Genomic DNA, 15,372 nt, shown 5'->3' with positions numbered 1-15,372 from the left:
AATAGAAAAATAATTTTTAATCCCGAACTCATGTAATAGGGTCGTTTTGCGAAAGTTAAACCATTAAAATAAAACTGTTCAGTTGAACCAGCCCGGTTATTGCCGGGCCGTTTAAAATTTACGTTACAACTTTTCGTGCCGATTTGATTTCCGATAGTGGGAAGTGGGAGAGAGATTTTTTTATTGAATTGTGCCCGACAAATAAGGCACTTGTACACTGAAGGACATGTGTCAGCCACACTCTGTTTTATTTGAAATTGCGAACTGAAGGCACTTCGGCCATATAAAAATTCGCATGTAAACAAGTTGGAAAATTGTGATTTCCCACAATTGCTGTTTGGAATTCCGAACACTGAAAGTGTAATGGGCAAATAAATCCCATATTACCATTTAAATTCGAATGACCAATTTTTATATTAATTTCTATTTATTATTTTTTATTTAAAAAAACATAAAACTACACAAATAAATTAGTATTCAAAATAGTACAAACATACAGTTAAAGTATTTTTACAATCATGATAGTTGAACATGTTACCACTGAGTATAAAAATGACAATATTTAAATTTGTTGCAACACAGGGAAAAAAATTGTGAGAAGGAAATATGGAAGTCTAAGCATTTACAGGGTATATGATCTGTCGTTGGCTGATTGAAGTAGCCACTTTACGCACAGTGTAACATTCTGCTTTTGTTAAAACATCTATATATCCTTAACTCTTCCATCTGTTGACTTTTGTGAAGTAAAAGAGCTAAAACCGTTATCATGTAGGTGAGGGAAAAAATGTGTGTAGCAAATAAGTTGACCCTTAAAAAGTTAATTAATATATGGTTTACCGATAATTAGATTTAAGCTGAAATTAGGACATTCATAAATTGTATTTAACTAACTGTTATTCTATATAAATTAAGTACCTTTTTATTGCATAGGTAAATTTTTGTCAGGTGTGTATTTGCCAGGGCCATCTTCTCCACGTGGGGCACGAGCCCGGAGCCCCCGGCCTGACGGTGAAAGACGGCCTTGAAATTCAAAAAGATCCCCTTTTTAAAATACCAACACTTGGTAAGTCTGTCCCGTGTCTTACATATAATATATTTATTTTGTACTGCTACTTTTTCGTTTTATAAAATGCCGTTAATTTTTGTTGCATTTGTTTTTTATTACTGTTTTTATAATTTTGTGAAAGGTTCATGGAACCGTATTTGAATATATAAAATTTTAAAAGTTAATAAATGAATTAATCTAAAAAAGTTGACAAATTAATAAATATTCCAAAATTTATCAATTAATTAAATAAAGGAAAACATTTCCTTTTAAAGTGTTTCAATTTTATTTTTTTATTTTCAGTTTCTCTGCCTGTATGGCATTAAAATTAATATTTAAAAATGCAAACACGAAAAAATCTTATAAAAACCAAAAATAGGACCTAGTTAAGCAACATATTTCAATTAATGGAGGTATAGGACAATAATATGACATGTCAAAATGTTTTGTTGGTGTCCGGGGGAATAAAAATCATAAACATTTAAATATAGTAGTGTAGAGATACCTTTAAGAACTTTTTGCGTGCACCATACTAGGAATCGAGCCGGGAACCTCAAGCATGCTAGGGGAACGCGCCAACCACCAAACTACTAGTCGTTTTTAAGTTGCTTAAGGTTCAGGAAAAGTGAAAAATTTCTCGCTCGCATTAATTCATTAAATGAAATAATTTATTTTTTCACTTTTTACTTTCCTTGCTTTCTTATACTTATTTTTTTTCGCATTATAGATGTTGATGTTTTTTTTAAATGTCGTTTGAACCGCTATTTTATAGCTTTATTCATTACTGTAATGTATACATTATTATACCATATGTAAATGATTATAACAATTGTATTTTGTACAATATATTCTATTAATTTTCATGATATTATGATTTTGTTATTGTTTTATGTTTGTTATTTCATAGATATGATTTATATTCGATTTTTGAAAATATGTTTTTGATTTTATTTCTTTGATTTGAACTGTTTTTTTTTCTTCATTTAATTGCTATTTTTAATATTGTATCATATGAAATTATTATCAAAGTATTTTATGTTATTTCTTGTATTTCGTTAAAAAATAATAATATCGCATGACATAAAATTATTCATTATTTTAATTTACTTTATAATATGAACAAAATATTGTTGTAGTTAATTATTATGACTTAACACGAGCACAGCCTAAAAAGCTACAATATGTATGTGAATATGTATACAAATGTAATTTGAAATAAAAAATAAATAATTAAATATAAAATGTAAAAAATCTACATAACTATTTTTAAAGTAATTCATTTAACTAATGGTCACCGGAATTTGCGAACGATAGGACGCATCCGACCATTAAACGCACACCAATTTTTGGTTGAAAATTAGGACAAAAATGTTTGTCTTATGGTCCGAAAAATACGGTAAGCCTAATTATTAATTATGCCAAAAAAACAAGAGGTTGAGTCAGGTGATAGCGGGTATAATGATTAATGATTCGACGTGTACTTAATAATATATTTTTTTTTTTCATATTAGTATTATGCACATTGATGCACCAATACCTACAAATTAAAATGACGATGAAAATCAACTAAGGCACTACGACAAGATTGCAGCAGGCAGCCGACAAAATATAAACGTTTACATTTATGTCTGTGTTAATAAAAATATGTTTATGCTAAAGCTCTGACAATCGTTAATCGAGTAATAAAATATTCTGCACTAATATCGAAATAACGGAATTAACCTTCAGTGCTTTACTTGAATCCCATTTTAACTTTTATCCGTGAACAATAGATGGCGGTAGGAGAAATATTTCAACAGAGCATCTCTGTAAAAGCTTACATATTAGTATTTTTCATCATGCCACGTTAATTCAAATCGGAATAAATGTTATAATATTTTATATATAGTAAAAAAATTGATTCAATTGTATTTGTAAAACAAATCTACCGCCGCCTACTTAGGGCAAAAAAAAACACAGTAAAAAGTAAGAGCCACAAATATCACAAGAAGAGTTAGTGAACAAAGCAAACAATAATAATGAAGGCAAACCCTTACTTGTTAAAAAATATTTAAAATATTTTTTTGTGTTTCCGTAAAAGTCGACGAAATGCGATGTTTTGACATTCATCTCGCATGCATCTCCAATTGAAAGAAAATACGATTTAAAAGAAAATCTCGGTGCACCCAGCCCTAAGTGTGTACATTTGATTATTACATTTGAATCGGATATTAAACGATGTTTTGCATGTTCTAATTATTGCATTTTCACCAACTTGTTGTAATGAGATTCTATTTAGCAAATCAACATTAGAACAGATGCACGCAAATGTCCTAACCCCTAAACTTTATAACTCCAACTTTAAATACGCAACATAAAACGATAATTTCAGCCTCTATAATAAATTTATGAATTAAAATGTTGATGATTTCTTTTCCAGATATACTTTTTTTACTTTCGTAATTTTTCTCTTTTTAATTATCTACTTTTTTTTCCTCAACGTTGTTTTTTATATATTTTATTTCTCATTGTCTTTTTTTTAAACGAAAATCCATTAGTGAAAGTATTAAAAATATTAAAAAAACTTAATGTAACATTCCATTTTTATTTTATATGTTTCTATTTTACTTTCACACCATAGATTTTATGATATATTCTAAATAATTTTAAGCTCACACACAAGCTATGTCAATGTGGGTGTTTTTTTGTTTTAATAAATGTAGTCACGCAATAAAAAATGTGCTTAAATATACACAAAAAATTGTAAATAAAAACATAGATGTGATATTGATCGAAAGAGATGAACAAGGTAGTCTGCGATTCATAATGATACAAGGCTCCCTGAACCTTTGCATTTATATCGATGTTCATAAGATATTAGAATCGATTAATTTATTTTCAAACTATAAAACAAAAAAAAGGTTCAAAGTTTGTATAATGGTATGTTGTAGAATATTGCAATATTCTTTACATATATGTATCTTCATACTATAATACACACCAAGAGCCAATTTTTTTAACAATTGAAATATGTTGATTCTCAAAATCCCGTTACACATTAATTATAATTATTAAATTCATACTTTTGGTGGACAATATCCGTCAATGTTCAAAACATGTATTTCTTGTTGATTCTGATTTAGATTAATGCAAACGTAGATTTATCAAAGCAATGAATGATAAAACCAACGGAAAATCTATTATCCGTATTGCGTTGGAGTCATTTGAGGATTTCAATACGCCCAGAATATTTGTTTCGAATATAAAGCAATGTAGGTATGTATCTCTCGGGAGAACATATTTTTGATAGTTGGAACACGTGAGCATCCCTTTCATACTCCGTACAATATATCTTTGTTAAAGTAAATGAATGGTGAATATTTGAAATATTTTCAGGACGTGACAGATTGGAAATCTACTGATGAAAAAAAAGTCGGGAGAGTCATGAACGGATTCGAAATATGAAACACGATACATGTGACATAAAAAATCTTTCAGGTATAGACGTTTGTATTTCCATGAACAATTAACTAGCCGTTCAAATATTCTTTAAATACGATATATTATTTTATAAAATATATGAAATGTTTTACGTCACTATTTCGACAGAAAATATTGAATATCTGCCAAGGTAAAAGAGCTCGTTAGAAATAAATTAAACCAAACTAAGTTTTTAATGCTTTGTTTTTAAATTTTTAACATTGGAGTTTTATTGAGAAATATAATAACAATAATAATGAAAATCTTTATTAATTTATGCAATGTGAAAAAACGAAAATTCATAAAAAATTATTCTTATATAAAACAAACGTCTTTTTCTGTGTCGTTCCTCAGTTCTAAGGGTCGTGATCATAGGTACTCTCACCAGCCATTCCATTGACCAAGCGTCTCCACTCTTCATGGCTCGGCGTCCTCTCCACAGCTCCATATAGGGTCGTTCAGGACGTTGTTTTCACCTGGTTGATCCATCAAGCTGCAGCTCTGCCTTTGCTTCTTCGTCCTGGCACGCTGCTAAAAAAAATTAAAGAAATTCTCTGATATTCTTTTGAAAAGGAAATTGTGGAACGATATATCGATTAAATTATTTCAAAACTGTTTACTGAGGTACGAAAATAATTTTAAAAACTTAAGAGGATATTGACGTCATTCAGAATACAGGGAGTAAAATTTTCCTTTTAATAATCGTTCATTATATATGGGATGTACCCAGTAGTGTTTCTTTAGTTTAATTTTCCTTCGGCGTAATTCAAGAGCGCAAATCACTGCGTCCTCTTCGAAATCCATCGCTAAATGAACATTTTGTCACCAGTAGTAAGTAGTGAGCTCTCCCACAGTGACAACGTGAAAGTGACAAAAAGTCACAGTCAGCGGGTGGTGTAAAGCTAGGGTTTCCTAGGACAGCGGTGCCCGTGTTTTAACGGCCGTAGTGAACGGTGATGCGGTGGATAGCCGTCGTAGTGGTGACTAGAGAGTGGTTTTATTTTTTAACGGTGTTATCAACACCATTTTTATAGGAAACCACTCTCTAGTCACCGTTACGACGGCTGTCAATCGCATTAATGTTCACTACGGCCGTTAAAATACGGGCACCGCTGTCCTAGGAAACCCGAGCTTAAGTGGTTATCTAATTTAATACCCAAAATAGAACAGTGCGAAGTTGTTTTTATTCTGTTCGAATTAATTATTATTATATTTAAATTAATGGGGATGCTTGGATAATTGATAATATAAATTTAATTTAATTTTTACTTGATGTTTTTTTTTATTATTTCATTATTTGTGCATTTTAAATACATTTCCTAGTATTTTCATATTCTATTTTACTGTATTGTTGTATATGGGGGTCGGTTGAAAGTAAGCTCCGGACGTCACTGCGATCAATTGTGACGGCTTCCCGTAAATTAACAGAGTGGAAGTTCATTGTTACTTACTATTGAAAATAAGACAAATAATACTTAAATTTACAAATAAGGAATAGCCGTATACAGATTTTATCGCTTTCGCGACATCTAGGTTAGGTGGATTAGCTGCCAGTCTCGAAGATGTTGCGAAAGCGATGAAACCGGTAACTGGTTATTCAAAATTACTAGATTTGAGTATTTCATATTTATAAACAACGAAAAAAACATTTTTTATTTTAAACGAGCTAAACCCGCCAATGCTTGGCTATTGCAAGATTTCAGTAAATGTTCGTATATGTATATATTAAACGAACACAATCGAAAGTTTGATTTTAACAATTAATTAGTTCGAATTAGCTATGTACACAGTACATTTACATTATTATTTTTGTGTTTCGGATTAAATGAATTGTGAGGATATGCGGCGACGGGGGATTTTGACAAATAGGTATTTGGGCATTGTTTTACTGTCACTGTCTTGCATGTGCCTCCCCGATGCTCTACGAAATAGACAACTGCATATCGGAACTTTTATGAATGACTAAAAAATACATAATTGAAAATTCGTTGTCTCGTTTTCCGCACCTCAAACCTGAACCAATCTTGTTATTTTTTAAGACAGTATCAGAAATATTTTTTTTACATCGGTACGTTTTGCGTTTTTCAAAAAAAATACATATTTGTTTACCAAACGCTCGAAGACAGCAGATAGAGCTATGCTTTTTTACGGGTATGTTTCTAGTTCCCATAATTAATATTTTTTTATAAAAAACGAAACAAAAGGGACACGCCAATTATAAATATGTAAAGTGTTTAAAAAAATCATTGCACTAGTGCCATAATCTAAAGAGCAAATACAAGAATACGTTTGTACGAAAAAAGAAGGACCGCGTTTCCTCTTAAGAAAGATTAAACATTCTTAAATATGCATAGAAAAATTTACTAAAAAATTTTGAGTAAAAACCATTCCGATAAAATAAAAAATTTCATTGTAATTTGTAATCATTGGTAAGTAGGTACCTAGGTACTTGTTAATGATTGAATTCCAGAACTAATAAAAAAAATGTTTTTAAATATTGAATTGAAGTAGGTACTTAGCTACTTGCTTATGGTTGAATTCCAAAACTTTAAATAATTAATTTTCAAATAAAGAATTATTTTTGCATATATCAAACTCTGCTCTTCTCACCAACAGGGGTGCACTTTATTGAGTAATGTGATTTCCAGAAATGTATCGAATGTCAATTGATATTTTTTTTAATATTACCGAAAATCCAGTGAAAAGAAATAAATCGGTGGAAATTATAAGAAATTCGAGGAAATAATCTGATCCATAAAAAACAAATGTTGTTTGTTAACTTTAAAAAGCAAACTTATTTTTTAAACTAAAAAAAACATAATGTTTTTTGCATTCTAGTCGAATGCAATCCTTGAAATGAAAAAAAAAAGTTTCCGCTCCTGACTTTTTTCTACTTAATAAATAAAAAAAATAATAAATATATGCTCGCGGCAAAGATTTACATTTTGTTGAAAACCGCACGTAAATCGGTCCAGTAATTATTCAGTCCATAGAGGACACGCATACGATCATTGTTTTTTTATATTTGTAAACGTATACTTTTTTATAGGATACGTTATTATTTTTTATGCAATATCTGTCTTTATATGAATGAACAAATATATATATTTTACCGACACAAAACGCATTTAAAAAATTAAAAACACCATTTGATTTTATTTGAAACATAAAAACAATAATTATTTCTAAAATATTTAATGTATTTTCCACAGTTGAAATTGCATTTACGTGATAGAATATAGGATTTGGGATTTGGGGTTAGTTATATAATATTGCCACACACTAGCCAACCGTATATACGAGTAGGTAGGTAAAATATATTAGAGGAGTCTAGTGTTATTGTGGGATTTCCTCTCACGTCCGACTATTTTTGTTAATACGTCAGGGAGTGCTTTGAGACTATCTGGACTGAATTGTTAGGGAGTGTTGATTGCTTCATGATTGATAGTGCGTCGATTGAATGATTTCTTTTTATCATATACGTGATGATTTTTACCATACCCATGCATGATAGATCACCAAAAAATAATACATACTTGGGAGACAAACGCAGGTGAAAATTTGAAATTCTGTTTTTTTTTTTATAAAAACACTTGTTTCTAATAAATGTTAATAAACTTTTGTGTTTAACCGCTTCCTAAAATATCTATATGTAACAATTTTGAGACGTGCCTGATGAATCTGTCTCTTAAATTATAGTAACGTACAGTTCTTAGTGTGTAATAGAACAAGAACTATATAATAGAACAAGAAGTAAAATCCTGAAAACGAGAATCGAGTGGAAAATCATCCTTATCGTAATTTAGTGGTTTGCGCGTTCGTCTATCATGTTTGTCGTCCGGGTTCGATTCCTGAGAAGATAGACATTAAATGTTTTTTTAAAGTGTTTTTTACATTAAAATATTTCATTGTCTCTGGACTGGCGCCTGAAGTCTAAGACTGCACATCTCCCCTTTTAGATGGTTGAAATGCGCTGAATTCCCTTTACCAAGGCAAAAGCTACATGCACTATTATGTGCTGATAAGGGTATCACAATATCGATGATACTTGCTGTTTAAATGTTTTAACGATAAATGTATTGATTTTTTATTTCCTTTTACCTTTCTAAAACAGACTATAAATTTCCATCGACAATAATATTTTGAGCAAATTTTTGTTTGAAAAATACTGGTAAAATGTGTTTTTGCATAGATATGACAATTTTTTTTAGAAAATTTTCCCACCATCGTGTCTAAAAGGTAATTAAAATCTAAAAAGTTTAGTTCTATTTCTAGATATATTTAGATGATTATGTTTTCACAAAAAAAAAGTAATTTCGAAAGCATGAGTTCATAGATTGAAGGGCTTTAAGTAAAAATGCCATGGGAGAGAAATTCGACGAATTGATATATGAACACAGTTTTTCTGTCACTCTCTTGCGGATGCCTCTCCGATATTTTCCCAAATCTCCTAAAAAGAAAAGCATACGAAACTAAAGATGAAAAATAAATTTTTGATGGAGACCAAAGGAGATTTTCAAAACTCACTGTACGGGGGAGTTTAAAATTGAAAAAAAAAATTCTAGAAAAAAAAATATATGGGAACCCTTAAAATTCTTTAAATCAATTTTAAAAAATGTGTTTTAATTTTTTTAATGTTTTAATAACATTACATTTGAAAACTATAACTAACGTAGAAAAGCATACAAAAACACATTTGTTGAGGCATCTATGAGTGTTGATAATTGTTTATCGAATTGACAATCTGAATGATGACAATGATCATTATCAGATAAACCAAAATTTTATTCTGGTCATGTCAAAAGCAGGCAGAACCAAAGGGCATGTATGACAAGTTGTATGAGTGTGGAAGAAGCTATAAATATATGCCAGGATAGACGTGTTGCAGTCCGTTCTCTGTGCCTAAAAATACATAACGTTTTTGTGTTCAGAAAAATACACTTTTTTAATAACTCAAAAAAGTTATAAACTCATTTATTATTTTATTTTTTATTCTTAAAGAAATAACCCGCTAAGCCTCTATTTTGAGGCTTGTCGAGAGGTGGGATAGAGGGGATATGGAAGGAGGTAATGAAAAATACACCAAAACAACTTGAAAAATTGAGAAAAACCTTTCTTGGATTTTTTCAACTTACAACTGGCAGGAATTGAACCCGCAACGCCTATGTTGGTCATCTTACCAACTGCGCCACGGCGCCTGTCATGAATAAGTTTCCTTTTTTTTAACCGTAGCACTTTTCGAATTAGAGAGAAAGCATAAAGGTATTATTTATCGGCGCACAGGTCTAGTGGCAGCGGCCATACGGCAATACTATCCATGGGATGATGGATGACGGCTGAGAATGAAATATTTGTTTCATGTGATATTATATTTGAGGCGTTTTGTCTCACTCACTCGTAATCTTACTCAGTCTTCTTCCTCAACTAATGACGGTTGTACGTGCTATGAGGGCGAGGGTAAACGCCCCAAATTTAGCCAGGAAATTCGTAATAATTTCATTTTGAGACATTTAATTAATTAAGAAATACACTTTTCTTTAAATTGTACAAATTGCAGAGTTAAGTGAATAAAAATTTGTATAATATTAATGATGTGAAAGTACCATGACATTAGAACAATTATTTGACAAATAACTGTTTTCTGAGATAAGTGTAAAAAGAACTACGCATTCTAAATAAACTGGTTGACATACGTCTAATGCTTAGGTCAGCTACATATAGAGTGATGGGAAAAGTTAGCACCCAGCGCAGAAAATTCAGTTAACAAGCATTTGCAGGCCCCATGGCATGGAATGATATCCCTAAAACTGTGAAAATGAAGTAATATGTAAAAAAAAACTTCAAATCCACCTGTTTTCTTAATCATTTGAATACATCTGTAGCATTTGATGATGAAATAAACTGTTTAACGTAAAGTTTAAGTCAAATTTAAATCCACATTTATAGGATCCCTTTGTAAAAGGCCATTGAAGTATTATATTACAAAAATGGCGCTATTTAAGTAAGACGTAATATAATAATAATAGTGCATGTCCTCGTCAACAAATTACAAATTTACAAAAAAAAGTGACCATCAATCTCCAGTTCTTCATTCCAATAAGTGTACCATAACATGGAACATCACTGTGTATTAAAAGTACTTGTGTCCAATCCTGCGCTTTACTTTAATATTTAATAGTCCCAAGACTAGATATAAAACCGAAGATTGAATTTTTCATAGTTCTGCAAGCAGGCAGATAAAACCACTTAGGTTATCAATGTCTTAGGTAGTCATTAAAAAGATACAGATAAATACATTCCATTACACCTAAATTAATCGTATTACCACCTATCAAGCGGTAAAATACATGACCAAATATGCATTTCTTTTTTTTCTGAACTACTGTACTAGTCAAGCATTCTCAGTGTGAAGTCAGACAGGTTAAACCTCTAATATGATCAAAACTCCATTCATTTTTTATTTATTTTTTTTTCAATTCAATTCATTTATTTAAATTTAACATTACAAACTTATATTCAATACGTACATATTATAAAAAAGAAAAAAATACATAAAAGAGACTCAATGCAAAGTAGTAGGAGAATCCTGCTCCTGAAAACCCCCTCGGATACATGGAACAGATAAATATCCAGAGAGATGTTGTTCAGCACAGCGGTAGCCCTTCCAACATGCATAACCATAAGCAGGTTGGTCCTGTATATTGGAATATGAAACAATCTATGCTGACGCGGTCTTAGGTAATTATCAGGAACAAACAAACCAATGCTCATCATAATCTCAAAATTATCGATTACACCGCGCAACAATCGATAAAAATGTGTAGTCAAATACACATTCCTTCTAGTCTCTAAACTGTTGCAGCCAAGCATACTCTGGAGAAACTCGATCGGGTTGAGCCGAGGATAATACCCGCACTCTCTCATGTAGAGATATCTCAGAAACTCTTTTGTATTTTCTCTATCATAAGAGGGTACTTCAGTTCATGTGGCCCCCAAATCATCAAGCCACTCTCGAGTCTACTTCGCACCAAGGATTTGCAAGGAGTTCTCAGTATGCGGGTATTTTCGAAAACCCTGGCAGGACGCAGAACAAATCCTTTATGTAATGATGCCTCATAAATTTCTTCTAATCCAACACCAGCATAACAGATTACTTCAACCAGTGGAGCCCCCATATCAGAGATCCACTCTCAAGTCCGCTTAGCACCAATGAGTTATAAAGTATCCTGAAAACACGAGTACTTGAGAACACCTAGCTGTTTGGAGAACAAATCTTAACAATTTGTGTGCATCGTCACATATAGCGCCTACGTGAGCAAGAAATTTCGGTTTAGCTTCAAACTTCAAACACAACATCCAGGTCTTTGACATTGGAAGTTCGCTTGAAACACTCTCTTATGCAGTAACGCATAAAAATAGTTTTTAATGTATGACAAAATATAACATTTAGAAACAGGTTAATTTAGTTGGTCCTGAATCCTCCAATCTAATATTCAATTGATCTAACTGTAAAAGGAACCATCATCTCAGTAAGAAATCTCCGGAAATTTTTTTAGAAACCATTTTATTTTCATTTATTAAATGGTAACAATACTAAAACTTCTACTGGTACTAGAAGTACTAAAACAGTTTCATATGCAGTATGCCCTATTGGATGTGAATATAAATCATAATCATAACATATTTATTTATTTATACATCAACGGTTCAAAGAACCTTTTACAAAAAAATAATAATTTACAGAAATAATCACAGCAGTGCACAGTAGTCATGTAGTGCATAGTATGAAATAATAGAATAATTTAAACTAAACAATTTAGTAAACATAAAATACAAAAAGTTTAAAAAAAACATAACTTTTCTTAATAAAAGATGGCAATATCCATAATTTATTTCGATTAAGTGCTTTGTAACATAAATATGTAATTGATAAAAGAATAAACTTACTTAAAATTTTCATTAATATTTTAACTATTTATTACCTACATAAAAAAAAACATAAATTTAGTTACACAATGTAGAGTACTAACTATAAAAATAGAAATATGTAAAAAAAATAGGAATATGTAGCAATAGGATTATCGCAAAAGTCGAAATTGGAGCAAATCCCTTTCACTCCAAAACTTCTGTTTTATACTTGATACCTCTATCAAACTGTTTGTTACGGTTGCTCTACACGCTGGCCAATACGGTCGCTAGTACGCCGGCGCGCGTATTGGCAACGAAAGTCGCTCAGTGCTCAGTATCTCTCGGTGCGGGTCAATGTGCAAACGTGTATAATCTCTGGTTCGTACAATAAAAAAGCATAAAAAATACGTGGCTCAAGCGCTAAGATGCACACATAAACTTTTGTATCCATTACGTTATGTAAATGTATTTATTTTATGGAAACTTAAAGTAAAAAAATATTTGTATTTTGGTGGACTTATTTCTGAAAGTAATATCATCCAGCTAACCGAAAAACAGACTGGCGGAAAATTTACCAAAATTTTTACTTAAAAAAATCAATAAATTTGTTTTCGAATTACGGCTTTTATTTATTAAATAACGAACAAAAACCATAACAAGAAAAAAGTGCAGCATATACAAATAAACCAAATTTTTACTCCAATCATTAACTTAGTGGCAGATAAAGCTTGTATCTATAAATTATTTTATGAAAATATTCGTTATCCACAATTAAAGTATGAAAAATGTGAAATTTGGTGAGAAGTTTAAAAAAAGACAGTAGGAGAATCGAGAAAAAAACGAAAAAATATCGTACTTATAAAAATACTTCCATAGTTTACTAATTAAATAATTTATAAAGGCACTCATAAGTATAATAAAAGGTTTTTCTGGCTGCCTTTACTCAGGCCACATTTCAAAAACCAAAGAAAAATACGCAAAAAAATATTTAAAAATTCGTGCGTTCTCTTTGGTAGTTCGAAGCGTATTTAAAACTGGGCGAATGTGTAGTCTTGTTTACCAGTGTTCAGCCAGCACATTTTGTTCTGTGTTGAAAAACTGAGAAAATCAAGATAGGGCGCCAGCGCATGTGCCAGCTCTATCAGCTACAAAGACTTCTTTCTACATGTTTGGCAATACGTATATGCCAGCGTATTTTATTTTATATGGGATTTTTACAACTATTAGAAAAAAAATAAGTAGAAATTTATTAAATATATTTATTTGACACTTTATTTGCATATATAATATATATACATATAAGGGCGGGTATATTGCCATAAGTCAATTTCTTCCTACCTACCCAAGCCGTTCAGTTTGAGAAAATTATAAATACATGGACAAATTGAATCTTACATTTTTTTTTACAAAAATTAAAAACAAAGATTAATTAAATAATTTAAAATTAACACTATACAATGAAGAGAGCATAGAGGATGGGAGGAAAAGAAGAAAGATAATGGAACAATTTAAATATTTAGATAGTGACATTTTAATCTTGACTTAAATGTAAATAAGAACAATACTAGAGCCAATTAAAAAAATCCACCGCAAATCTAATAATACATAATATTTAAGAAAAGAGTTTGCGTAATTGTATGTGTGTGACGTTTAAATTCATGTGTGTGTATGTGTGAATGAATGAGGGAGAAGGTGCGTGTGTGTGGGTGCGTAAGTGTAAAAAAATAATAATTTAAAACTTGTAATTACATTGAAAAGGGTACAGGAAAGAGCTTGGTAAGAAGATTGATTATTTTTAGAAAAAAATAGTTTATACCTACTTTCAAAACCTTTTTGTGAATATTTTAGTCAGAAAATGTTATAATTGTACTTTTTTAAAGTATGGTAATTTTCAAACCATTGGCGAACGTATTGTCCAACGTGTAGAGCCACATTTAGAAACATATTATCAGCTAATTCAAAATGACGTCCTTGAAGTTAAGGGTAGATTCATGTTATACCGGTAAATTGAAATTGATTTTATGGAAACGTGTTGAAATTATTACTCTGGCAAAAGACAATTTGAAAGTTGAAATAATAATTAAAGGAAACTTATCGAACAAATCTGGTAAAATATTAAATCGTCGTTCTGCGAGTGAAAGTTTTGTTCGTTTGTCTTTGTTGACAACAAATTAGAAGTTCCTTGTGTACCTATTTCTAACCCAAATTGTATGTTCAAGTTATATTTGTTCCTTATTGTTATTCAAGAATGTATTTCGTGTTTATTAAATAATATGTTATCGAGCATAAAATCATTTATAATTAATTTATCACCATGGTTTTGCTTAACGTCAATGACAAACTAAAATTATATAAAAATGTATTTTTTGGTAAAAGTAAAATAATATATCATATTTATGAGATATGGGCTCATTGAAATTTTTTATATCAATAATATAAAGTAATAGTTGACATTGGAATTAAAAAAGTAAGAATAAAAAAAGTACTTCCATATTATCAGACTTTTACAACAAATAATGAAAATAAAACAATATTCGACTCTTTTTGGCATCAACATTTGAAGGCTCATTTTTTATTACTAAACCTACATATAAATATACATATTATGATTTCAAAATAGATGTGTACAGACTTTCGAAGAGTTTCCCTCCCTTGACAATAAAAGTCCTGAAAACAGAAATCGAGTTCGGTTAAATCCACCTTGTAGTTGTGTAGTGGTTGATGCATTTTCCTAACTCAATTAAGTTTCCAGGTTTTATCCCTGTCAACACCATTTCACTGTCCCTTGACAGGTGCCTGAAACGTAAGATTGATCGCCTTAACTTCATAAAACATATAATCGAGATGGGTGCGTTGCGTTTGATATTTCAATGTTATTCCCCATAAACAAACGTCGACGGACAGGCATACGTTGACGATTATTGTTGTTGTGTCAAAAAAAAAATACAGTTTAGGGTAGT

The sequence above is a fragment of the Micrasema longulum genome, unplaced genomic scaffold (genome assembly GCF_059751315.1).
Source record: "Micrasema longulum isolate JH-2025_06_02 unplaced genomic scaffold, ASM5975131v1 h1tg000153l, whole genome shotgun sequence".
Lineage (NCBI taxonomy): Eukaryota > Metazoa > Arthropoda > Insecta > Trichoptera > Brachycentridae > Micrasema > Micrasema longulum.
The sequence above is the reverse complement of the archived record's forward strand: the minus strand, read 5'-3'. Positions refer to the sequence as shown.